Genomic DNA, 26102 nt, shown 5'->3' with positions numbered 1-26102 from the left:
TTACTTTACATCGTAATCCATTGAACAGAGTTTTCTGGCTATACTTAAATGACAGGCTCAAAAGGGCATTTGGCAGAATTTCTTGGTATAATTCAGCCTTATTTATATATGACTGTGTATTTTTTGGACTTAACAGTCTTTGCAAGTGGTTTTATCTCACAAATAAGTAAATTGCTTTAATGTATTGGAACCCAGAGGGTGCAACTACTGGCCGTTTACCTGGCTTCACATGATGAGTGTTGGAGAATGCATGTGGAGATGGAAGGGTGGGGTTTAAACTCCAAATCTGCACTTGTAAAATTCTCTTCTGCTTTGAAGGTATTTGCTTTAGCTGTCTACGGGGATACATATTTTCAGACGTTTATTGATGAAAAAAAGGCTCAGGAGATGCTGGAGATGTTACAAGATTTAACCGTATTTGCAAAATTGAGCATGAGCTTTAGCCCTCTGGTCTTTTTCATTTCCTTTTTGTATTTTATGATGAGTATATTGGTAGGTGGCTTTTGTGTTGTCACTTCACCTGTTTAATTTAAATTTAGGTATCTGAGGGTTGTGCAATAAAGGTAGAATCTCCATAACTGGCAACATAACCTTGTCATCTTGCAGAGTCAGCACTTGCTCGTGCTCTGGCGCAACGGCTTTGAATAGCTGCCACCCCATGTGTGTGTTTCCTAAACTCGAGACAAGTGCTGAACTCATTAAAAATACATGCTATATAAGTTAATGTGCATAAGGAGTTTTGGTGCTGAGATCTCCTTTGAGGCTACATTTAACTCTAATTAACTTGGTTTCGTTCTGTCTACTATCAGCATAGGCTTGGCTGAAACCCGCCAGTATTGGTTAAACTGTGGGTTTGAAGTAGAGCCCAGCGGGGTGATGGATTAAACAGCACGGAGTTGTGACTGTGCTGGGGTTCCCAGTGCCCTGCCAGCTCCTGGGGCTGTGCTGGGCAGGAGCACCAGCTGGGCCATTCCTGGGGCACAGTGCACAGCTGGCGGATACACATCCCATCCTACTCTGGGCAAAACTTGGGATTTCTAAAGAGGCCTGAAATAATGAGGTTTGCTGAGCTGTGACTGAATAATTGCATGACACCAAGCTCCTCTGACTAAAATAGAGTCTGAATTTTTCCACTAGTGGAATAAGGAACAACAGCAGAGACTACCAGGATTTTACTGTTCTGACTGTTCTATTTGTACCTTGTTTTTATTCATAATTAAGTCAAGGATGAGATCCAGGGATTCTGCTAATTATAATCCATTTTTCAGGGGAGGCAGGCAGCAAGACAGGGATTACTGATGGTGGCATTTGCAGTAGGGACAAGGACCAGCAATATATGGATTGGAAATATGGGGTGGGTTCTCTGTCCTGACAGTGTTGGAAATCAAGCTTTATATTACGTCCAGTAAAGCAGGTTTCACTGAAAGCTGATTATAGTATTTTGTGAGAGAAGGCTTTCAGTGTATCATTCTGGAAGAAAATACTCGCAGATTCATATTCAAGGGTAGGCTGCTGTATTTTGTGTAACTGGAAGAATGCATGGATTTGTTGCATTTTCATCACAGCTGGCAAAAGAAAATGATTTTCCCCCTTCTTTTGACTAGTACTAGGGTTTTAGTTTTGCAAAAGGATTTTCTGTAGAAATACCAGGTAAAATGGATTCTGGATTTAAACACCAAGTGGGATGGGAACCTCTGCCCAGTAGTTTTTGAGTCCAGAAATTTTTCAATTTCTTGAAAATTGGACCTTGTAAAATATTTTAAGTTGGGTACACTAAAAATTGAGGCATTCAAATCACTAACTGCTTTTAAAAGTGACAGCCAGAATCTCCATTAACATTGCATCTTCTGCCTAGGGGATCACAGAACAGAGCCTTGATGTGTCTTTGAGGATGGAAATGAAGCAGTTTAAGAAGTTACTGTGCTTCAGCTGAAATGTGGTAACAGCACACAACCATGTCTAGTTCATTTTGCTGAAAAACAAAATAGAAATCACAGAGGATGATCTAAGGCTGTCTGTTTTGCTTTGCATAGAAACAGACTAGCAGTGATCCCCTAATGTCTTGCCACGTCTGAGCCATGAGGATGGTAATTTCCAGCTGATGAAAGGTAAACTTTGTCTGGAACAGGTGGATGGATGCATTAAAAGTGAATGTGCTTCAAGATACCTGTCTGTTCGTGGAGGAGTGGGACTTGCTGTGCTGGTTTGGACCAGTGGTCAGTCTAATTCAGTACACTACCCCTGGCAGTGATCAGTGCTGGATAACTTAGGCAATCAACAGGAAATTGTGCCTTTGATTATCAAGTGTTCTATCTACTGGGGAAGTGTTGGATTATTTTTCTTTCTTTTAACTTATAAAACCAAACAAGGCTGATTTAGTAATTGCTAGAGTACTTTCTAAAATGCAGTTAAAATTTCTCTTTAAATCTTCCTGCACAGACAAAGAGTTTATTGACACTTCTTAGTGTTTTCCCTTCAGACACCCCAGCTTGAGGATTGCTCTAAACCATTTGCAATCTCCAGTCTAGCTCAGACCAATCTTCCTAAATTTTTTCTGTATCTCCAAAAGGCCATAGTTATAGTACATGAATAGTGTGGAGTTGGTTTTTTTTTGCTAATGTTGTAGCTGAAAGATAAAATATTAAATGAATATCGTGTAGTTATTGTATTGCTTGAGTGTGTCTTCACATTAAATTAATTTAAACAAGGTGATAGGAGTAAAGTGCAGAGTAGAAAAAGGATAGATCAGAAAAAGGAGATAAGATAGGTGTATTCAAATAGGCAAAGCCTGATGAAATTTGCCCTAGGGTACATCAGCAACTAGCCAAGCAACCTTTGAACCATTTACAATTATCTTTTAGAAATTGGGAAGGCTAGGAGAGGTCCTGAAGGACTGAAAAGGGCAATGGCATTACCTCAGTTTGAAAAAGGGAGATCCAGGGAATTGCAGACTAGTTAGTCTAACTGCAGTGCTTAGAGAATTGGAACAAAAATTTTAATCAGTTTCTAGAAATCTGGAGGATAAGAAAATAAGGACTCAGGGATAGCAGTACCTGTGATGTTAGCTTGACTTCATTAGTGTCTGATAAAACTTTGTGACATTTCTCTGGAATAAGGAAATATATGTATTTAATAATATGGTAAACAAATAATTGTATAAGGACCATGTTTGAAGTGTAGTTACCCATAATTTTCTGTGAAAATCAGGGGAAGAAGGGAGATGGCATGAGGCATGTGAATACACCCATGTTTGTCTTGGGCTGAGCTTTATTTGCTGTTCTCTTTACTGGTGTGGACAGGGGAATACTAACTAAATCTGCAAGTAAGTCCAGACTGAGAGGTGCTCAAGCACGGCAAAGCACAGTTCACAGTTAAATGGCTATGGTAGATTGAAAAGGCATGTGGAAATATGCAGCTTACAACTTAATGAGTTGAAATGAGGAAATACAAAGTGGTGAGGACGTGGCAGGGCTGCGCAGCGCAGGAAGACTGCTTTGGGACAGGCACTGGATCACCACCTGTGCACAGGCTGACAGTTGCAGAAAGGACAGGCTGTGTCTGGAGTGGATGCCCAGGACTGTATTTAAAGGTAATGATGCTGCTGTCAGTGCTGCTGGGGCCCCAGCTGTGGTGCTGTGTCCAGCTTCAAGCATGGTGCATCAGGGAATGTGGGCTGGCTGAGGAGTAGGTTGAGAAGTGGATATTGTTGGAGCTGGGTCTGACCAGCCTGTGGGTGAGCAGACCAAGTGCTCTGTTGCCGTCTCAGCCAAGGGATGGACAAGAGGTGGTCCTAGTTTATGGGGAAGCTTGAATCCCACTGGTGGTCACAAGAATGGGAAAGGCAAGTCAAGCAAGGTGCCAAAACCAGATCAGTCAGGCAGAAGACTGGGGTGGCTGGGGACTGGAGCAGAAGATGTGTGAGTGGAGTCCAGGGGACCAGTGCTTCCTAAGTGTGGGGAAGGGAGGATTATGAGCATGGTCACCCACCCCTGGGCAGGTGGGTGGGGTGGTGGCAGTATCCAGGTTATCCAGAGGGAGCCCAGTGAAAGGAAAAGAGGGAAAGTGCATGGGATGCAGCAAGGAAATTCCCTAGCCCAGCTTCAGTGTGAAAGAGCACTGAGCAGGAGTCCAGAGAGCTCATGGTGCATCCCTTTTAGAATGTATTCAAAAATAAGCTGGGCAAGGCTCTGGACGGCAGTCTGACTTCAGAGTTGCTCCTGCTTTGAGCATGGATTTGGACATGCCAAGGTTCTTTGCTACTTGCTTTATTCAGAGTTTTAATAAGCTATTTCTTTCCTCCTTATCACTCACAAATTTCATCCACTTAAGATATGTGTCTCAGGTGAGTGACAGTGCTTCTCCAGGTAACCAGCAGTTCAGAAGGGCCAGATACTACTAGGATTGCTTCCCTTAGTGTCTCTTAATAATGTAAAAATGTTTGTTTTCTCAACCAGGTGTCAAGAGAAAACAATGTAATCAAATGTTTAAATTTCTTCTATGCTTCAACATTTTCTTTGTTAGAAGCACCAGTGTATTTTCTAGGGCACAGGTGTTTAAATTTCTTCAAGCCTTTAAGAAACGTTTGTGTCAAGCACGTGGATTGGGTGCTTGAAGGAAATTGTTGCCTTATAATATAATAAACATGTACCTAATCAGAGAAGCTGATTATTTCCCATCACAATAAATAGAAAACATGTGATCAGTGACATCAGCATCTATTTTTTTCTTAGTGTTTTGCAAAAGTAACAGCTATGAGCTTGTAATAGTGATATGTAATCTCTAGCATGCAGTGGTTAAATATTAATATACATTGGCTGTGTTTAAAGATCAAGAATGGTTTTTTTAGGTAATGAAACCTTAACTCTCAAGCTCCATCAAATTTTGTAAGGTGACCTGTAGAAAAGAAAGTGTGTTGTCATCAGAGTGGTCATCTGTTGCATGAACCTTATTGAGAAATTGACACTTAAATTTTCTGTTAAGGTCTGATTTAATCAGTTAAAAACATAGCCAGGCATAGGGTCACGTAGTTACAGAGCTGCCCCATTTTCCCTGTTGGGACAGTCTCTCCTGGCACTTGCACAGTGGCACAGAGGCTTTAAGCCATATGTGTAATCTTGGTTAATTGTATTAGATATTTGTTCTCCTTGTTTAATGTTTGTCAAAGTCTTGTAAATGAAGTTGTTACAGTGTGAAATTTTATGGTGTCCAGGTTGGAAATGATCCTGCTTATCTTGTTGACTTCCTTCCAAGCTATTACTTGTGGTGGTTCTGCTTTGTAGGCCAGCGTGCAGGAGTGGTGAGCAGGTCTTCCTCCTGAGTTTTACTTGATAGTCATTAACTCCAGATGGCAAATATGATTTTATTCTCTTGTAAAAGGTGTTTTGTTCAAAAGGAGTTCTGTAACGTGCAGTGGGATTGAGGTTTTTGAAAATTTCAATTTATCTGTTTATCTCAGGAGCACCAATTATTAGTGTTGCCAGGGTGGAGACCCTAACTGATGAGGCACACAATGAAGAAGGGCTGATACAATGTACACTACAGATGGTATGACAAAAATGTCATATTTTTTCCTGGATAGCAGTGACTGATCGGCTGTAGACATTCCTGACACTGCCTGACAGAAAGGGTTATTTTATCTGAAAACAGTGCAGTTACAGATGAGAGACCTCCTGAAAAACATCACTCATTTTTACTAGCGACATCCATCACTTCCTAATTATGGGTGCTTTCAGGTGGAGAAACAAATTCTTTCCATTGCTCCTCCAGAGCTTTTCTTGTCCTTCCAGCAGTAGCATAGGGTTAAAGTTGGCCTTTTATCCAGGGGCAGAGGGACTTGTGGATTAAATTAATGTATATTGATGTCTGTGTGTGTTAGATGGGTATCCCACTGTTAAAGGAATGGCAGTGGCCAGTAACTCTGGAGAATGAATAATTCTTTGTAGTTTAACTCACCTGCTTTGAAGCACAGAAGATCTGTTAAACTTACTTGTTTGGAAGTCAGGGCTTTTTACTGTCTTTCAAAAGCTGAGTCAGATCAGAGCAAATCATGTGTCCAGTGAAGAGAAAAATCCCTGATCCCTGCTGAGAAACAGGAGAGAGTCTCTGAATCTCAGTTTCCTATCATGTGCTAATTTTGGTGGCAAAAGCAAGGCTTCCCTTAATGGTCCAGGAGCTCTCACCCCTCTGGGTGTCCCTGGAGCTGCCCTGGCCATGGCACCTTCTTCCCCAGTCCCTGCTGGTGAAGGTTCCTACTGCCCCCAAGCATGGGGTAGGGAAGGGTCTTCTTGCATCTCCTGGCCTGGCAGACAGCACTTGGCATTACTGCCTTTTGGTCCACAGCCAGGATGGAGCTGAAAGTGGGATTTTTTCCAAAACGCTGAATCACCCTGACCTTTTCCTACTGAATTTGTTGTTCTTGGTATCGTACTGTAGAATTTCTCAGAAATTCATATATCTTTTTTTTTCAAAGCCATGTGCATTTTCAGTGCAGTCCCTAGCACTGCCTAGAGATCTGGTGTTGATTCCAAACCCTCTACTGCTTCCTGGCATCAGAGCAGACACTGGCAGCTGTGTCCATTATACAATGGCCTAATTGATTGGAAATCATTGTCTCTGCAGGAGCCCTTTCTGTGGCTGGGTGTCTTGCATTCCAGTGTGCTTCAGCCCAGCTTCTGTGCAGGGCTTGGATTTTCAGCTCGGCTCTTAAGAAATTTACTTTCCTTTGCCATACTACATAATTCTCTTCTTGTAGTCTTAGAGCAAGAGCAAGCAAGATTTACTTTCTCTATGTGATTCTGTTTACATATGGATAAAAATAATAGTTGGTTAAAGTAGTGTTTGTTTTTATGTATAGAGGAGCCTTTGCTCCACCCATGAGTGTGCCTCTGCTTACATTTCTTTGTATTTACTTTGTGTGGCCCATGGACCAGGCAGGTGTGGAGATGCTGAGGATACCACAGCAGTATGGTCAGCATAGGTGCCTGTGTGCATGGTGTGGCCAAGGAATAAATGAGCATTTTCAAAATTGTTAGTTAATTCCAGTGACTCTGCAGTTGGCAAAGTATTTACAGTTGCTGTGTAATCTCTGCTGCCCTGCTCTGCCTTTTCTCTTTGAAGAGTAGCTGCCTTGCAGCCCTTCCCTGGCTGCCGGTAATAGCAGTAATTAAAGCACACCTGGTAATGAACACAGACATGCTGTACCTTCTGCTGCCGAGGACACTGATGTCCTGAGGTTGGGAGTGCCCATTGCCGCTTAATATGAGCCCTCAATTTAAATATAGGCTCAAGGTTTAAACCACAGTCCCCAGATGAGGTGGGAGTGGACAGTTCCATTCCCTGAGTACATCCCTGGCTTCCTCCTGAGGATTGTAAGTAGGACAGATACTGTCCTGTTGAACTGAGTTGGTATTCTTTTGTCCTTAATTCTGTAGTGCTACAGCAGGAACTTTTTGCAGGAAGACCTAAAGCTATGTCTGTTCCTTCAGATATAAAGAGGGAATGCAAATGAGATGAAATTAATTTAAACCAAAAGTGTAGGCTTGGTGATGGTGTGGTCCCCAGACTTGGCGAACACCCGAGGTGCTGGTTGTGAATGAGCATTGCCCATGGGTTGTATCTTCAGAGTTCTGGAAACAGTTCTGGCTGGATATCTTTACACATTGAGTAAAAACCCTGAATGTTACTGAAGTTCCAGAGAAATAAGTGAGTTGTGCTGATGGCTAAGTTTACCTTTTCCTGAAAGCATGGCTTAGAGTTTAATTTGCTTTAGGAAAAGGGGGATGGGGGAACAACAAGAACAAAACCCACCCCAAAACCCAAAATACCCCATGCCCACTTTTTTGAAGTCTCAAAGACTGAAATGGATGGCTCTTATTAACTCTCCAAAGGCTAATTTGTGGGGAAGGTAGCTCCAGAGCAGAGCCCTTTGCAAGGAAAGTGTGGGAGAGCCCATCTGTCAGTATTGTTCTTACTACTTTTCCAATGCTTTTACAAATTGATAGTCTGGGAGTCGTCTCTGCTGCAGGAAAAGCCAGTTTCAAGACAGTGCTGCTGATATTTTATTGAAGTGAGATATGAATGCTCTGGGGGAAAATGGCATTGTGAGATAAAGGGCTCTGATACATGTATATAGCATGAATGTCATCTTAGAAAAAAGAGATAAAACAGATGTTAATTGTAAAACTGTACTTTACACTCTTATTAAAGTTATTTAATTCAGCATGTATGAACACATATGAGGGCTCTGTGTATCCATCCTAAAAATGCATCTTTAAAACTGTTTTGTGATTATGTAAATATATAGTTTTAATAGAAGAGAGAGTAGATTTAGTAGTCTCTGATTAGAGAGAATATGTTTTCCAAGATTAGGAGTCTGAAATAACAGTTGATTTTATCATTTGTTTTGAAGGAGAGCATCGCAGCTACACATTTTCTTCAAGCTTTATATAAGCAGTCTGACTGGAATAGCAGTTTTAATCTTTTTTAATGATGTTTTTCCAATATGAAAGGAACCAAGACATGCCGAAGTCTAAAGGTCTACTGGTAATGGTTGAAGTGATGGGCGTTGTTTACAGAACATAGTGACTGGATAGCTGCCTCTTGCTGAGAGCATATGTGTGACCTTTGTTCTTGGTTTAAAGTATAATTAAGAAATACATGTCTGTGTGTATTTAAAAACAATAAAACCATTCCACTTGCTGACTGTAAGATATTTAGGGTTGGCAGATGCAGAAGCATTTCAGTGCTGGTGTTAACCTGTTGTGTTATTGCTGATGTTGAGATGCCTTTCTCCAATGAAGCGAAAATGAGGTCAAATTAAATCTTTATTAAGTGTTACTCATAGGAGTGAGGTAACCGCCTATTGTCTTATCTGTATAGGTAAAACTCTCATCTTTTTTAGGTCATCACAAAGTGAAAACTGAGAAATCCCAGGCTAACCTGCCTTTTGCCTATAGTGCATACCACTACTCTTGCAGATTTGTTATGGAGATATTTAGTAGGTTTTGCTTCTTTGTCTTGCTCTGCTAGTTAAGGCTGTGTGCTTTCATCACGTCGAAACCTAGAGAGGCAAAGCTGTGGGCAGTTCGCTTCTGAAATCCTTGAAAATTGACTTTTAATTCTTTGTATCGTTCCTCGATGCCTGAAATTTCTGTGGCAGTCAGGGTTAACAGTGCTCACTTTGTTGACAAGCCATCTTTCTTAGTCTGTTGTTTTGAGTTGTTACAGCAGGAACATTTTGCTTCTCCAGCATTTGATGCTGTGTGTCTGCAGCCCCCTTCTTACGTGGGAAACAGAGGAAATATATGACACGTGGCAGGTTTGAAAGAAGCAGCTGGGAGTTGCTTGGAGATTTTGAAGTACAGACCTTATGTGCTAGATGCCTTTCACAAAGCTATGCTGTCAGCCTGAAGTCCAAAGGAAGGCAGTGCTTTCACTACACCCAGGAGGGCAGTGATGAAAATGGGCAGCAGGGCACTGGTGTTGGCAGGGCCTTGCTGCTCCTCGAGCTCCCTGCCCAGCCCTACTGGTTCTGTCTTTCTGCATGCCCAGTTTGCTGCTGACCTCTGCCTGGAGAGACGCTTTGTCCTTGCGGTGCTATCTCCCTTCATCCCTTCCTACTCCCTAACAGCAGCAGCAGAGTGTATGGATGGGTGTGATGGAGAAGGGTGTTTGCTGCTGCCAGGTACTAGGGTGGTCCAGGTGTGCTGGTGCTTTGGCAGGTTGGGCACACAGGAAAAGTGCTGGTGAGACATTCCCCATCCTCAGCCCTGGGCTTGCCAGCTCTGCAACAGCTGAGCCATAGTGACCAGGGGTCTAGCTGGACAGGGTTCTGTGTCACATTGAATTAATGTAAATATTTTCAATAATGTGTTTATGTGCATAAATATATTTTTTTCTAGCAGCTGCAGTTCTTGAACCACAAACTGCAAAGGGAGTAATGTAACACCTTTATAACAGAGGAGGCAAGCAAAGGAAATTCCTTAATTTAGCCGCTTTTAGATGGATTGTGAAACTTGATAAACAGCTGCCTTAGCATATGGGAGGAAAAGGGCATCACTAAGAAGGGGGAAAGGACTGGAAAACAAATATCCCCTCTCATTCCTCTTATAGCAGGTTATCAGCTGGAAAGAAACCTAAGCTCTCTATACGAGGTTAAGCAATAGCATAATGAGAAGCGGGTATTTTTTTCTCCATGCATACAGCCACAGTTTGCTGACATGAGAAAAGGCCTCTGGTGTGTAAATGTCTGGTTTTACCTTGTGGTGAAGGAACTCCACATCTACTGTCAGTACTCTGCACTAACTATGGTGCAGACCTCCTTTTCTAGGGGTTGGTAGTAAATAGAAAATTGACAACTTCCAGAGAACCTATTAAAAAGGAAATACTTTTTTAAACTTCTTTTTTGGCCCACTTGGAAGAAAATCTAGCCAGGGATCTTTCTCATCTCTCTTATTGTGATCCAAGATTAAGGTCCAGACCCTTTAAAGGCCATTAGTACAAGGAACAGAAGTTAAAATAAAATAAAGGCTTGTTTTCAGTTGCTTTCTCAGTTATTCGTTTTGGATTCAGCGCATGAACGACTTGTAGTTCACCGAGGGTCTGAGTCACAGCATCAAGGCTACAATGGAGTTATTGTGATCACCTTTCTCTTTCCACCACCCTGTGCAGCTGAGTTGAAATCCTGCTTTTTGGCATCCAAGCTGTTGCTTTGGTGACCAATTATCACTCCAGAAGTATACATTGTGGTCTTACTCAATAGCTGAAAGAGTGTAAGGAAGAAGATAAATGTGTTCAAACACAGCTCTGTTTCGCAAGCCTTCAAGGTGATTCAGAATAGAGCTGTTGGCATGTTTGATTTAACGTGGTGTATCAGTGCAGTGTTAGGAATTCAAATGTCAGTGTTACAAATCCAGAAAACATAATTAAAGGTGATTTAACACTCAGAATGCTGTGCCCTTTACATACACATTATAATTACCTCTAATTTTTGTTAGCATGGAATTCTCGGTTTCTTTAAGCAGCACTGTTTCTCTGCAATTATTTAATTTTAGGAATCATTATGTGTTAATCACTCAAACCTTTGTTTTCTAGAAACCTAAGATGCAGTCTTTAATTTTAGTTTAGTGGGTGCATCTTGTGCTCCTTTATATTACTGATGGGCCTCAAAGTCTTCATGTGAACCCAATAGGATTGTATAAAGTATTTTTGGAATCAAGAGGGAGTTTTATGACAGTGACATGGCAGGGGTGAAAGAGAAGAGTGGTAAGTTCCATAAACACTTGAATATAGTAGGTCCTTCACAAGTGAAGGAGGAAAAAAAAAATCAAATTAGTGTACAAATACATGAAAAATGTGTAGTTTTAGGGAAACGAATCACATGTAATGGTTAGGCTGACTTTTCTTTCTTTGAACATTTCCAGCAGTGGTGTTTTCAGGATTCCTTCATTGCTTCCTAGGATGTTTACTCTCCTTTCCTTTGTGTGGTTGGTGAAGTCCCTGGGTTGGAGATGTTCAGACATCTCTGTCCATGTCTCTTGCACTCACAAGTGACAACTGTAGTGATTCAGTGACTGTGTCCTCTGTAACAAGCTGACACCACAAGTTACTAATGCTCTTCCTGGGCTTGTGAGTGTGTCTGCTGTCCATGCTGGGGAGATGCTTTGTTTGTCCTTCCCAAAGACTGGTGTTTATATTCCCTTGATAAAAGAAGAAGCATTCCAGGCTTGCATTTGAAATGAAAACTCATGCAGATGTGGCAGGTGGAACAGTATCACTAATAGCAGCAGATACTTAAGTAGCCCATTTTCATAATCCCACAGGTAGTTGTTAAGAGCATTTTCTCCTACTGGGAGAACAGCTATCCTTCTGTTGAGCTTCTTGTCAGCTATCTCTATATTTATGACCTTAATGGAGTTTCTAGCAGTCATACCAAGATACAGTAGGCTCTATGTATATCCATAATTCAGTATTTTACTTTACACTTAGTAGCAACTCATGTTGGTGTAGATGAGGTATTTGGGTTGTATCTGTACTGATAACACAGACCTTTCCCATGTCCTCATAAACGTTCCTTCCTTGGTGGTGAATCTAAATTTAGAGTAGCTTTGTAGCTGCATTTTGCTCTTCTAAATGAGATGATTCTCTTGGGCTAGATGACATCTGCTACTGAAGTGGTAGCTAGGGCAGAATTAGTAAATCAGCCTTTTCAAAGCATTTTCCCAAAATCTGCTATGTGGAAGAGTATCGATTGACAAACTGGTAACTTCTCACTGGGGTTTATGGAAATTATTAAGTCAATTACAGAGTGCAAGAAAGCTGTACAGTGCAGCTTGTTTTCTTTTCCTTGTATGGTTTTTAATACATTGGAACAGTTTTGAACTGGGAATGGCATTTTAAGAGATGCTTTGGTGCCACTGTGAGTGCAAACCACACAGCGCTGAAGAACCAGATTGTGCAGAGGATTTCAGAAGCTGATAATAAAAGACTGCTCATTGGTGATACAGGAGTAACAACTATGTTGCAAGTCAGATTATAATCTCATTATTTCAAAACAAAAGTTACTTGGTATACATATTCTTGTTTTGATCAATAAGCCAATCTTGTGAAATATCCGAGTTTTGCCAGGAAGAATTAAGACTTGAAAATAAAGCATCTGTTACTGAAATCTGAGCCTCTGATCTCTTTATTTAATTATTTGGTAGAGAGAAATAAAATACTCTTCAGATTATTTAGTTTAAAAAAATACTTTTTTTTTTTTTTTTTTTTTTGCATGTTGACCAGCAGTTTGTAGGCTGAGAATGGGATAGAAACTCTAATTATCATGGCTTAATATTCTATTAGAGCTTTATAAAAATGAGCATTTTGGTAGGGTGCAGCCTTGCTATCTTTAACACTTGTTTAGAAAGCAACATCTAAGGATCAGATGTGAATCATGTACTACATCAGGTTGTCAAGAGTTCTCTGATTAACAGTTTCCTCTGAACCACTTCCCAGAATAAATGGGAAAATGTTTTAAGAACTTTTGAGACTATGATTTCTCCATGGGTTGTTCTCCATGGTTTTCTCCAGTTGTTAAGGAGCTACAGGTCCTGTCTTGCCTCTGCACTGCCATCAGTTGTGATTCCCAGGTCAAAGGACAGGGCGCAGACACAGCCTTTGGTCTGGCTGAGAAAGTAGACAAATCCTCCAAAGTATTTTCTGAAAGAGGGGCTGTTCTCATTAATAGATCTTAATCACATGTGCTGCTTGAAGGAACTTGGTCCAGGTGAGCTGTAGATTTGGAACACTGTGGTCTCTTTAAGTTTCTCATAAAAGGTAAGGAAGCATGTGGCAGTGACTCTGATCTGGAGGAGAAATAGAAAGTGATTTGCTGAAACACAACACTTAGCAGAAGATTCTCCCTCTGGAAAGCTTGCAAAGGCTTTAACCTCCTGGCAGTGTTGATGATGAGGGAAGTGCATTGTTCTGGCAGTGGAAGAGTGCTGGGGTTTTCCTTAAAGGTTGTTTCCTGCAGAGGGACATGGGTTTTAAAATTATTTTTTTGTGATGTTATTAAAATGTAACTATAGGCCCTAGGTGGGAGATTATTTTGCAGAGGAAAATCAATCAAAACACTGCCTTGAAAATTTTTTTTAGAGGTTTTACCGTATGCCATAATTGGGCTGCTGTGGTAGATAGAACCTTTCTTGCAGAGATGATCTGGACTTCACCAGTCTCTGCCCGTCTCCTCCTGCTTACTCTAAACCTTTTTTGTCACTAGCAGCAGGGTAATAAATCAGAAGTCTGCTTCAGGTCAAAGAGAATTGTGTTCTTTTTCTGCCTCTTATTTATTTTTAACTTGGACTGGTTCCCCGATCCAGTCCATGGCACAAAACTATTGATGTGTCTGGGGAGGTGACTGGACTTGGGCACTGTCACTGCTTAAGCCCTCAGTGTTGCTGAGAGATGTGCTTAGTAAATTATTGCCTCGATTACAAGGGGTAAATACGCTGTTACACTAGAGACTGTTGTGAAAACTTGGGGACTATGTGTCCTGGTAGCAGTGAGGTCTGTTGATGTCCAAGAGTCCTGCTTCTCCTATAAGAACCTGTTATGGTTCTTATAAGAGAAGCATAGAAGTAGAAGTTAAACTGTCTGAAGGCACATGGTTGCACTCTCAAAGGTTTCAGTGCTAGTACTGACCTCTTTTACTGAAGAGTTTTGGCACCATGAAGTCAAGCCTCAAAAAAAATTTTTTTCTTTTCCCACTCTCCTTTGTAGATATTGGGCATTGGCTTTCAGTGATTTGCCAGTGACACTATGAATTTAAGCTTTTTTTTTGGATGAACTCTAGATTTTTATTCAAAATATTTGAAGTATAAAGATGTAACCTCGAAACAGATCGATATACTGGCTCTGCAGCGAAGGCTTGTGATTGATACAGTTTTCAACTTGAAGAGATCTTGCAGGTACTTTTTCCAGAAAGTGCATGCGCTGGTGGCTGCATTTGCATCTTGCTGTCAGTATTATCCAAGGAGACAACTGGTCATTACAGGAATCGTGCCTTAGTGTTTTGAGATGGGCAGTGAAGAGTCTTTGGTTGTCCATTAAATCTCTTGGAGGGCATCAATTCTAGACAACTGGAAAATAATGGGAGGTAGTTAGATTTTAAAACTTTAATCTCGAGGAATAATTTTAATTTTGTTATTGAAATTGGAATGATGAATAATGCTGAAATCATATTTGTCCATATTAACTGGAAGCTGGCTGATTGTGCCCTCTCTTGAAGAAAAAGTAGGGACATGCTTTTTTAACTTTGAGAGCAGATCTGTGCAGAATCTCAAATGACCAGACTCATACATGTGTAAAGCACCTGACTATAGTAATAGCAATAATTTTATTTTGCTGATTTCCTAGCAAAAATAAACTAAATCTCACTGCTACGTTTTTATTAAAAATTTCAAGAAAGAGAGGATATTTTACCTTTATCAGCTACCCACTCCCATGACACAGTTATGCTGTGCTTGATGCTCCTGATGATGAGATTTATCATTAAATGGTGATTTTTAAGTTGTTTATATGAGAAATAGCATGCTGTACTCTGTAATATTACTTTGCTTTTTACCTCCCATTCAAAGATCTGAACTAGGCATTGCAAAGTACTGGTCCTAACTCTTGTTTACAGGTAGCAGAGCTCTGGAATGCAGAAGTGGAGCAATCATGTTCAGTATTAAGGAATGTCTTAAAAGAACAACAGCTAATTTTTAAAAATTTTTTTTAATCTTGTCTTGTTTGGGGTTGTAGTGTTGAGGTAGTGCCTGGCACAAAGGCATGATGCTTTACTTGGGTGAAACCTATGGAGTAAATGTATCATGACCAATGCCTTTCTTCTCGTCTTCACGCTATTGTTCCATCCCTCCGAGAAAAAGATTAGGCATTAGTGTTTGCAGGTCATGAGTAGAATTATTGTTGCTTTTCCTTCATTTTCCCCTTAATTAGATGTGGGGTAGCCTGTTAGATATTTTAAGGCTGCATTGTTATATGGTCTACAGTCACATCAGCCAAGAGCTTGTAAGGGCATCAGCTTCAAATTCTGTACATGGTGTGGGAGCAGTGATGTGCTTTGGGGGGGCAAAGGGGGGATGAGGCCATCGCTCCCTGCTCTTGGACCCGGGGCTCTGTCATGCTCTCAAGGCCAGCACAGCCAGCCAGTGGAGGTGGGCTCTGCTTCACCTTGGCTTGTGAGGGACAGTGGGCTGCAGTTTCTTTGGTTCACTTAGACACTGAACTCTAATGGCCAGGCAGTGCTGGTGTTGTTGAACCAGCAGATTTTGGGTTAAGATAAAGGTATGCAATTTTTTTTTTTTTTCTTTTTGCTTGCACAAAAGAGGCTGAAGCGGTTTCATGTGAGACATGTAGGAGGATGGGTGAGAATCAACATTTGCCTAGCAGAAAGGGATAAAATCTGGTGGAATAACAGAAACTTTCTGTGAAGCTAAGAGAAAGGCTATAAATAAAAAATGAAACCCCCGAAACCTGAAGAGATGTGCAGGGAAGGAGAGGAAAAGGGGAGCCACAGCATCTTTTTATGTCTGAAGTCAGTTCATGCAGATCAAGAAGTGTGCTTCTAGAGGCCACATGAGTGTCTCTGAATAATGTGTCTCTGAATATTTTGATGATTAGATTGTTCTTTTGTGTATGTATGCATATTACAATAATTTTCCAAAAGTACTTGGTCACTGAGGCATTCAAGCTGTGCATCAGTTTGGCAGTACGTGCTCTGCTAAGTCGGTGGGCAAGCACTGTACTGGCATTTGAAAGGTGTTTTTTTTTTTTCTTCTCTCTGAACTTTGGGTTAAAAACAAGCTCAAAAGAAAACTGGCTATGAGACCCAGGCAGTGTAAAGGTGTCTGCGAAGCATTACGTAAACAGTCTTTGCTTATAGCTTAGTTGGTTCATTTTTTGGTGTGTGTCAGAGTATCTTTATTCTTGTGAGGCTGTGTGACACTGTCCACTTAGCAGGGAGGTGTAAGACAGCAGAATAGTGTATGAGGTTGTTTGCAGCTGTCCAAGGGGTAAGCATTTTGCTGGAGAGAAAGCAAAACAAAACCAGCTTTAAGGGCGGATGTTTTTTTTGTGCTTCATTGGAGAAAGTGTTAAAAGTCTAAATTACACTTTTCTTGATTTTTTTTTTTTTTTTTTTTTTTTTGGGTGAGAGTGTTGCTGGGAAATGTGTGTGTGTCGGTAGAGTATTTGTAAGAGAGTGGATGCAGGAGCTCAGAGGTCTGTTTAATTCTTCTCTTCCATTAGCCCATGCAGCAAAACGAGTAGGTGGTCTGTGAAGCCAGATCAGTGTTGATAAGGGAAAACACAGTTCCCAATGCAAGGATTTAAAAACTCTCTTTAATACTTCATGAAAAGCAGAGCAAGAACATGTGACTGGGTGCGAGAGCCAGTACTCGGGCTGGAATCAAGGCACATCTCTCAGGGTCTTGTGACAGGGCAGATACAGAGTAGTGCGTCCCTTCCATGTCATGATGTCTGTACTGGGCATCAATCCGGATTCCTCCCATACAGAGTCCAGATTTGCTCAAGTCAAACAGGATTTGGGTTCAGGATAGTGGTAGTTGCATGAAATGTCATGCGCCCAAGGTTGTGAGAGGCTGGGCTACTAATCTAGACTAGTGTTCTGACTTGGGGCACTGTAAATCTGAACTGGAGCGCTGTGCAACAAGCACCACTGTCTTTGGCCATGTGGATCAGAGCAGCACTGCCCTGGGCTTCCCCACTATAAAACAGGCAACTCAAGAACCCAAGGTTTTCCTCTGTGTGGACCTGAAATTGAGTGATTGGAACGTGGATGCTTCTGGCCTTGGTGAGTTTTTAGGAGAATGGTGTGATTTTTCTGAAGAGGGAGCCACATGGTTCAGGGAATATCTGGCTGCTGTGTGACTCTGTGCATGGTTTGTTTCTCTCTCTGAGGTATCTTTGTTTCTGTTTAGTATTCTGTCTGCTGTGCTGAGACCTGGGTCTTGTTTAATCAGTTTGGTTCTGATTGCTTCCTTGTATCCATGGGTCTCATCTTGAATTCAGTGTTTTGCATTACAAATCTGCTCTCCAGAGATGGACAGGATATATAGCTCCATCTGCCACATCCAGTTTTAGCCCTTTTTCATGGGGCCCTGTTAACAGGTGACATGCACAGTCCAACGAGATTCCAGCTAATTGTTGGTGTGTAATTAGGAAGATGAGTGCTTCTGCAAAATGGAGGAACTGCTGCAGAGATGGGGAGTACTGGCAGGACCTCCTGGTGCAGCCCCCATGCTCGCTCCGTCGCAGGGCCAGCCATGGAATTGAAGGGTGAGATGAGGCAGGAGCTGGATTATTCTCCTTGCGTGCCAGCTTCTAAATGCCACAGGAGACACAGGGAAGTAGATGTATCATTTGTTCTCTTTTGTTTTGTGACATTTGGATGACAGTGTTCTTGAAATGGTCATTTATGCTGTTACTGTTGTGAGAAGGAGGTTAGTCTAAAATCAGTATGTGGAAGTGCTAAAAATACAGTGTTTATGCACTATCAGTGGATAGATGACTATTTTGATTTTGTATCTCATTGTTCTGCTGGAGCAAAACATCTTCTTGCTACAGAATTATGAGAGAGAAACTGTATATTTTTAGGCTTTTCTTAAGGTAGAAAAACTAGAATTCAAACAGTTTGCAATCTTTCTTTCCAAAGTGGTGGTATAAATTGTTGCACTAAACACTTAAGGTTTAGTGTCATTTGAAGATTAAAATTAGTCCAGAAAATGTTTGCAGGGTAATTTTGTTTTTATAGAAGCCCTGTAGCTGGAGTAAGCATCCATGTTTTCAAGAAAGCAGTATTTCCTCTTCAGAGTTTCATAGTGGGTTTTGTTTGTTTATTTTTCTGGTTTTTAAAATCTGTTATCGCTAAATAGTGTCAGGGAGGCAGAGTGTTATCACTTATAGTTGGGGAGTGCAAGGTGCAGAGATGAAGGCACTTGACAAGGCTGTGAGAGTCCTTGCACTTGAAAGCAGGGTTGTAGCTCAGGATCTGCCTGGCTTCTGCAAAAGCAGCCACTCTGCTCCACTGTATCAGATGAAAAGCAAAGCACAGCAGGGGTTTTGGAGACTTTCAAAAGAAAATTACAATGCATTCACCATAAAATACATGCATAGTGTCATTTTTATAGAAATTTGTGTATACAAATGTAAAATGTGCACAAATTATGTGTTAATATGTGTGCACATCTTGTTTAAAAGGAACCCTTAGCGTATCTCTATTGGAGTCAAGTAGAAGAAATGAGTTCTGCTGGTTAAGTAAAGTCTGGGGAGTCCCAGCAGCTGAGTCTGAAGTCTCAGTGCGGAGGAAACCTAACAAGATCTCATGCACGGCCTCATCCCTGCTTTTAGGGAACCTTTTTTGAGATTTTATAGCCTTGTGCTGCTGTCTTAGAGCATGGATGAAATCTGGTCATCCAGTTTAGGATGGCTCCAGGGAAGGAGCTTCTGAATTGTATTTTGAATGCAGTGAGTGGGTTTGTATCCTTTACTTTAAAGTATGTATATTCTTTTGTATGCTTGATGACTTGAACAGTTGAAACTAAAAGCTTCCCTTGAAACAATATATTGAGAGATGAAAGTTTTGAACAAGGGCTCTGGCAGGTAGTTGTGAAACACAAGTGTAGTTTAAAGCTGTTCTAAAACAACTGTAATGACAGTACTATCATATATTGCTGTCAGAGAAATACACAATTTCTTCCTCTGTGGGGAGAGGAAATAGCTTGTTAACAGCTACAAACTTACTTCCCGAGATTTACCTCTTCAGATGAAGTGTTATGGAAAAGTGTGAGGCTTTCTTATCAAGTAGATATTGTTAGCTGTATTTGTTACTTGCTTTGCTGCCAGGGTTAGTGAGGTGACTGGAGGCCAAGTAAATGTAATGTATTCACGGATAGTGGTATTAAGAATGAAGCCTGAAAAGGCTGTCTGGCAGCCAGTCTGGGGTCCCCCTTTTCTCACTGTTCCACTTGGAGATAAGCTGTGAAGAAGAGCATCTGTGAGAAACGGGAGGTGAGGCAAAAATGTTTAAAGTTGTAGCTTACTATTTAGTTTCCAAAAGACACTAGGAGTGCTGGTGCCTGTTTGGTAGTTTATTAGGGAGTGTACTGTAAAGTTGTTTCAGCATGGGCAGCTGTGGTCTGTCAGAGTTGCACTTACCAATCACTTCCCAAGGCTCATGGAAGCTGATGTCTAACTTGGCCCAGTATTTCTGCTGATCTTGAGTTGTGCATAACACTTCTCAGCAGAAATATAAATTTGTCATAAAATTGAATATGAAGTCTTACATAGCAGCCTGGTGCAAAATATAGGTGGGGTGAATTTTATTAATATTTATATCTATAAAAGTGAATTTTAGAGATTGTAAAGAGTGAGAACACTACTGTACTGGATTTATGGTGTTTCATGAAAAAGATGCCTCCATCTCCAGTTTTAGAAAGACTGAAGTTAGTGTGGCTTTTAAATTATTAGACTCTTTTGCTATCCTAGTCATTTATGGGGTGATGCTTTGTGTTTTTAATGTATATTTTTGTTTTGATTCATTTTAGTTTCACAGCTATGGCCTTATGTAATTGTTCTGAATAATGCAAATCTGTTTAGGTTACATCAGCAGGGCATTTAATGTCCACACAACTGCTTATAATTCTTCAATTTGTGCAATTAGAATAAAGCTTGGGTCATAAGTGGTAGAAATATGAGCAGGTCTGATGCTGCTATGCTCTTGTCTGCTCTTGGTTTATGTGCTGAGGAGGTGATTCTAGTCTGCTCCTGAGCCAGGGTGTATTTACTTCAGCTTAATTAAGCACCAGCCCTCCCAGTGCTTCACCTCCTAGTGCAGTCAGTGATCTTGATTCATTGGTTGGTCTGGAAGAAGATAACAACCATGGCATAAAGGATGGGGTGTTTTTTCTTGCTGGTATGTGCTCATCACTGCTAAGTGCTTCCATTGATTACAGCAGCATGAACACAGCTGAAAACAACACGGTTGGTGGCTTCTAGGAATGCTTGCACTACCTTTACCAAGCCCTTGCCTTGTTGCTTGAGGACTTTATTTTGAAACAGAAGAGGAAATGTCAGGCAAACATGTGCAAATGCTTATTGTGATTGCAGTTTGGAGGGGCTACCTGCTGACTCCCAGCTGTACATACTGAGCATCCCTAGCAGGCAGGCTCTGGTTGCTCTTGGGGTGTTACTGGAACCAGTCTGCAGAAACAGAGCAGGTACCCCACAACTGGGATAGCTGGGTGGGTGAATGGAGGTGTAGACTGTGCTGCACTGTTTGTGTGCGTGTCGTGTCATATTAGCCTGAACTTTTAAATGGCAGGTGAAAAGCTTCAGCTAATGCTTCTTTAATAATTAATTGATGTGAACAGGCACATCTTTGAGCCATTTTCATTTTATATGGTATGATAGACTTTTGATTAATTGCCCTAGCTTGTAGAGTTGTAACAGATTAGTGTCTTACTTAAGGGAAGGAAAGGCTGTACTTTCCTTGTCATTGACCAAGCGCTAATGGATCAGGTAGGCTGAAGTGCATGCACCCTCACAGGCACACAGTTCCCCTGCCATGCCACATGAAAAATGTCAGTCTCTCTTGAGTGCATCTGTTTGTTATGTGTTTGGACTGGACACACCACCATAGGCACTGCTGGAATAGAAATTAATTCTTGTAAAGGGGCAGTAAGCTAATTTAGGCCCCTTCTTTCTTAATCAGCTTGGTTACCTCATGTTGTGCCTAATTGAGATTACAAATTGCATCCTCTCAACTGTCTTGGTATACACTTGAGCATTAGGAAATGCGTGAGGAAAGATAGCAAAGGGAGAGGAAACGCAGACATAGGCAGTGATGTATGGCACTTTTGGGGCTAGACCTACTGCTGTCAAATTGCCCATGTCAGCTTCCTAATTAGGCTGGTTGCCTCGATTAGGGCAGGCCATGCTCTCAACAAGGTCTTAAATGCTGCTGCTGCAAGACCCCTTGATACTGCACCTGTTTAATCTAAACAAGAACGGTGTGTTTTTATTGACTTTAGTATGAAAATGAATGATACAGTGGCCTCTAGGGCACTCTTGTAATACAGTTTTGTGTATAAAAATGGCTTTTCTCTTCCCTATGTTTTTGTGAATGGACAGAGTAAAGACAGCCCTTTTCAAGCTACTGTTGAACTGGGAGTGTTTGCAGTTTAAACTTGTGACTCCATCCATCTCCATCTCCCCTAGATACTATTAGTCTGAGATAACTTGGCAGTGCTTGGCAGCCTTTCATCCCCAGCACACATACAGCTTTCCCCAAGATGCAGCCGTTGCTCTGAAAACACAGCAGGGTCAGAAAAAGGCTTGAAAGTGCTTATTAATGGTTCTTTGGTTGTTTTGTGGATGGTGTCCCCCACAGGCAGGGTAAGAGAGCCCAGGAGTGACAGAGGTGCTCTCGGCAGGGGTTGTATCAAGCACCTGACAAGGATTTTCTGGTAGCACCATGCTGGAGCTGGTCTGGTTCAGGCCATTGTTTCTCACTGTTCTTCAGCTGTGTGAGCTGAGATGAAAGGGTTTGTTATCTGATGCTTTCTCCAGAAGTCAATAAATGTAAAGGACATTTTGCATTCTCTCTGCCCCCTAGATTCAATTGCTGAGCGTAGAATGGTTCAGAAGACTTTGTGTAGTTCAGGATTCAAAGCCACTTGAATAAACTCAGGGTTTAATAAACAAAAGATGGATGAGATGGTTCACTGTTTTTCCCTGCATATTTGCCTAAGGCTTTCAGCTGTCCAGAAAAATGACAAACTACATCAAACAGAACCAGTTATTGGTAGCAGGGTGTTTTTTTTTTTTAATATTTCATTTCAAGAAAGTTGCTGCTAAGGTGTTTTCTATAGCTTCTGATACACTCTGTTGGCAAAAAAAAAGTCAAAAAATTCTGTTTGAAAAACAGATTAAAAAGTCAGTGATGATAATTATGAACTTACAGAATGTCTCTTGATAGAAATCTTTCTGTATTAATGCTAATTGGAAATGTTTTAAAGGTAACATTTAGTAATATTTTAGGACTGTCATCTGTAGTAGGATTTTAAACTTTTCGTTGCCCCTGTGAACCTGGTTTATTAATCAGGGAAATTGCACATGAGACATGAGGAATGTCTGAGATAATTTACCAGATTCTGCAGGTCCTTTCTTGTGGACAAAAATACCTAAAACTTAGACTTTAACTCATAGAGGAGTCAAATTACAGTAGTTGTACATGGTGTGTGCTTTAACTCCCAGCTTGCTAGCAGCTCAGTGGTTGCTTGCTGCTCTGAAAGCTTGGGAGGATATGAGTACGTGCTGTTACAAACTTGGAGGGGTTAAGAGGGCTTGTAGTTAATCCAAAATATAAAAATGCTACAGCAGCAGAATTGCTTCAAGCTCTTTTAAAAGTCCTTTCAAGTTAAGATGACATTGCTTTTGGTTTAATATAATGAATTCAGTAAAGCAAGAAGGCACTAGCTGTTCTGCTTGTTCTCACTCTCTGGTGAGGAAAAGGGGGCTTATAGGATTCTCGTTCAGCTAAATAAAGTTTGACTTGCATGTAGTGTGATAAATTCAAGTGGCATGCCTTCAAAGATAAAGAGCCAAGCTTCTGCAGCTTTTGTGCCTCCAGTAATTTGCAAGCAACTTTTTTGGACAGTTGATGGAAAAGGTTTTGGAGATGGTGGTCTTTCCTGGGGTAATTGGTCGGTTGGAAAAAAAATAATCAGCTTTGCCTGGTTGACGCAAAGGACTGTCAGTAGTTATTTAGTCTTGGTCTTAGCAATGCCTGTAGTTTCACTTGGCCTTCCTGGTGCATCCTCCCTTCAGGCAGTGGTTTGATCAGGTTTCCCGTTCCTGTTTGCACAGCTAAAAAATGAAGTCCTGCTGGCTCCACTTGTACTGCTGGTGCTGCTGGGCAGCAAAGACTCTGGAGGAGGCTGCGGGATGGGCGCTTGCAGGTTGTGTGGTGGAGTTTGCCTGGCCCTTAAAAGAGTGCCCTCCTCCCAGCCATGGTACAGAGTGAGGATTGATCTTGTAGCTGAACACCAGACAGGACTTGGGGCAAGTCCTGCTGTGGATCCCTTCCTGGAGAAGGCTGTCAGGAAAGGCATGTGGCAATGGTTAAAAGTCTGGTGGTCTCTGGTGAACTTCTAAGTGATAGACACCGAAGTATATCCAAAAGCTCTGTCATACCATCAAAGGATAGGGTTTTCCATGTTTGTTGGCAAAGAAAGGTACAGAGGGATGCTTGCATATGTAAAGCCCTGACTGTTTATTTCAGCCCTAGGGAACTCTCCTCTTAACTTTGCTCAGAAAGGGTCCCATTTACCAGGGATGGTCACTTGGTTCAGCTAGCCCTGAGTCTTAATTGGTTTTTAATGAACACTGTCAAGGGAGAGACATATTTTTATTTTGTATTTTTAATAATCCTATCAGACAACAGTTCAGCCTGGCTTCCTTAGGACATGCCAGGTCTCAGGCACACTCATTTGGACAAAAGCAGGTTCACTTGATTGTCTGAAGCCTGTAAGTCTGGGTGGAAGAGCAAGCTCAGAATACTTTCTCACAGAGATCTACACCACCATGATCCATCTGGTGTGGGGCTTTAGTGCTTCTGTGGCTAGGACAGAAGCACACCAGAGTGGTGGGGAATCTGCAGCACCTGAAGCCGACTTCTGCTGGCGTCCTCAGTGTGACCCAGAAGGCTAATCCGTCAGGAATTATGTTGTCTGTGAGCTTGGAGAACAGAATAAGCTTTATTTTGAACAGCACTGCTTCATGAGGGATAACTATTCAAATTCCTTCATGTATTCTTTTTAAAAGGGTTGTACACAAATTATTTCTCATAAACCACCTGCATATATAAAGTACATTTTCTATTGCCAGCATCTCCTAGAGTTGGATTGCTGATCTGGCCCTGACAGTGCCTGGGGTACTTTGTTCTTCTGCTTAAAAAGCTGATCATTGATACTTTTCCAAATGTTTACCTGTTGTTGTTGTTAGTTAAGAATATCTAATGCATTGCTCCTACAGACAGAGAGGATAACAGCTGCATCAGCAAGTTCCTGTTCTGTTGCCTCCTCCCCGAGAGTCAGGAGTGGCCCCTCTTCTTTGTGGAAGATGTTTGAGATTCCCTTTCTTTAGAAGACACAGGAAAAATGGTAAAGGAAAAACCAAAAGACAGATGCATGAGTCTGTCTCAAAGCCCTTTTCAGAAACCTTGTCTACCCTCTAAAAAGAAAAAATTATGTTGTACATTGCATATAATTTAGGCTGAGGTTTTTTTCCTCACATTTCAACTCTCAAAGAACATTTCTTTTTAAAGGATAAAATGCAAAAATAAAATTTAAACCCAACCTGTCAGTAAAGGGTAATGCATTCTGAAATAAAGCTTCTGGTCTTTGAACCTTTGCTGATTGACCCCCCAAAACTTCTAGTGGGGTACTTCCTTCCTATAACTATTTCTGAAACACTTAGTGGATGCTTACCAGGTTGAAAGACTTGGCTTACTAGCCATGGAGTTAGTGAAGAAGGAAGATTCTTCAAAGAAGTTTCTGAGAGAGCATCCAGGTCAGTGGGAAATGTCCTAGAATTTATAACAGGAAATCTGTGGCTCTATCGACAGTATGTGTCTTTCTCCTGCTTGGAAGTGTTGGATGATTGAAAGATTTCATTTTTTCAAGCGATAGGTGGGCTGCCTTTACTACAGGGAGTGTTACAGCTTCTGTCTAAGGAAAAGAGACTTCTTTATTGCTCTGTCCTCAACCTGTCCCATTTTGGGGTCTTTGCTACATGAGATGAGTGAGAGCACTTGATTCTGCTGGACCTGTCCCTACCTTCCCTATTCACGTGAACCTTACACTGGTGTTGTGGGCAGTATGTGAGAAGCAGAGCTGTCAATTTCCTGACGACGATCCAGTGATACGGCAAGTCCTGCTCTTGGTGGGTGATATTCCCTACACTTTCTACAATGTGGTGCTTTGATGCAGAATTTGGGGAATGAGTACATTCCAAGCATAGACTGGCCTCCCTTCTGCAGTTTGCATACTAGCAGCTCCTTCTGCGGGACTGTCCTGACCTTGTTTATTTTGGACTTAGGCACCGTAAAATAGCTTGTTAATTGCTGCTCATTTAGAATTATAATTAGGTGTTACCAGATGAGTTCTGTAATACACAATTAAAATGTTATAAAAATTTTTGTGGCTTTTAATACTTCATTTATTGGTTAAAATTTAATTCAGAGTACACTGATTGCACGCTCTCTGTGTATGTGCATAATTACTAAAACCCACAAGGGCAAAACCAAAGCAGGTTTGAGTGATGCAGAATCCATGCACTGCCTGGATGTCAGGCAGCCAGGGATATGAGCTCTGGCATCGGATGACTTTGTCCTGCTTTTCTGTAGGCTGATTAAACATAGGACTGGCATGAATGTGGTGTTGTGTGCTCTTGCTGGTTGGGTAAAACCACCCCTCTGCTCACATCTGGCTCAGGTCTACTTTAATGGGCTGGGCACACGTCTAGAAGTGATGGACACAGAG

The 26102-nt window shown here is 41.4% G+C and overlaps 1 protein-coding gene across 6 annotated transcripts in view; it reads left to right on the top strand.

Moving 5' to 3' along the window:
• PTPRF (protein tyrosine phosphatase receptor type F) overlaps window positions 1–26102 on the top strand; it is a 375952-nt gene that overhangs the window by 92954 nt on the left and 256896 nt on the right. The window contains exon 1 of one of the 6 annotated variants that reach the window (XM_059854009.1): window positions 3342–3589. The exons of the other annotated variants lie outside the window; for them this stretch is intronic. The gene's annotated coding sequence lies outside the window, so the exon portion shown is untranslated. Of the gene's footprint in view, window positions 1–3341; window positions 3590–26102 lie in introns of those variants that run through there. 6 annotated transcript variants of the gene reach the window in all.

Source organism: Haemorhous mexicanus, chromosome 9, assembly GCF_027477595.1.
Source record: "Haemorhous mexicanus isolate bHaeMex1 chromosome 9, bHaeMex1.pri, whole genome shotgun sequence".
Classification (NCBI taxonomy): Eukaryota; Metazoa; Chordata; class Aves; order Passeriformes; family Fringillidae; genus Haemorhous; species Haemorhous mexicanus.
The sequence above is the reverse complement of the archived record's forward strand: the minus strand, read 5'-3'. Positions and strand labels throughout refer to the sequence as shown.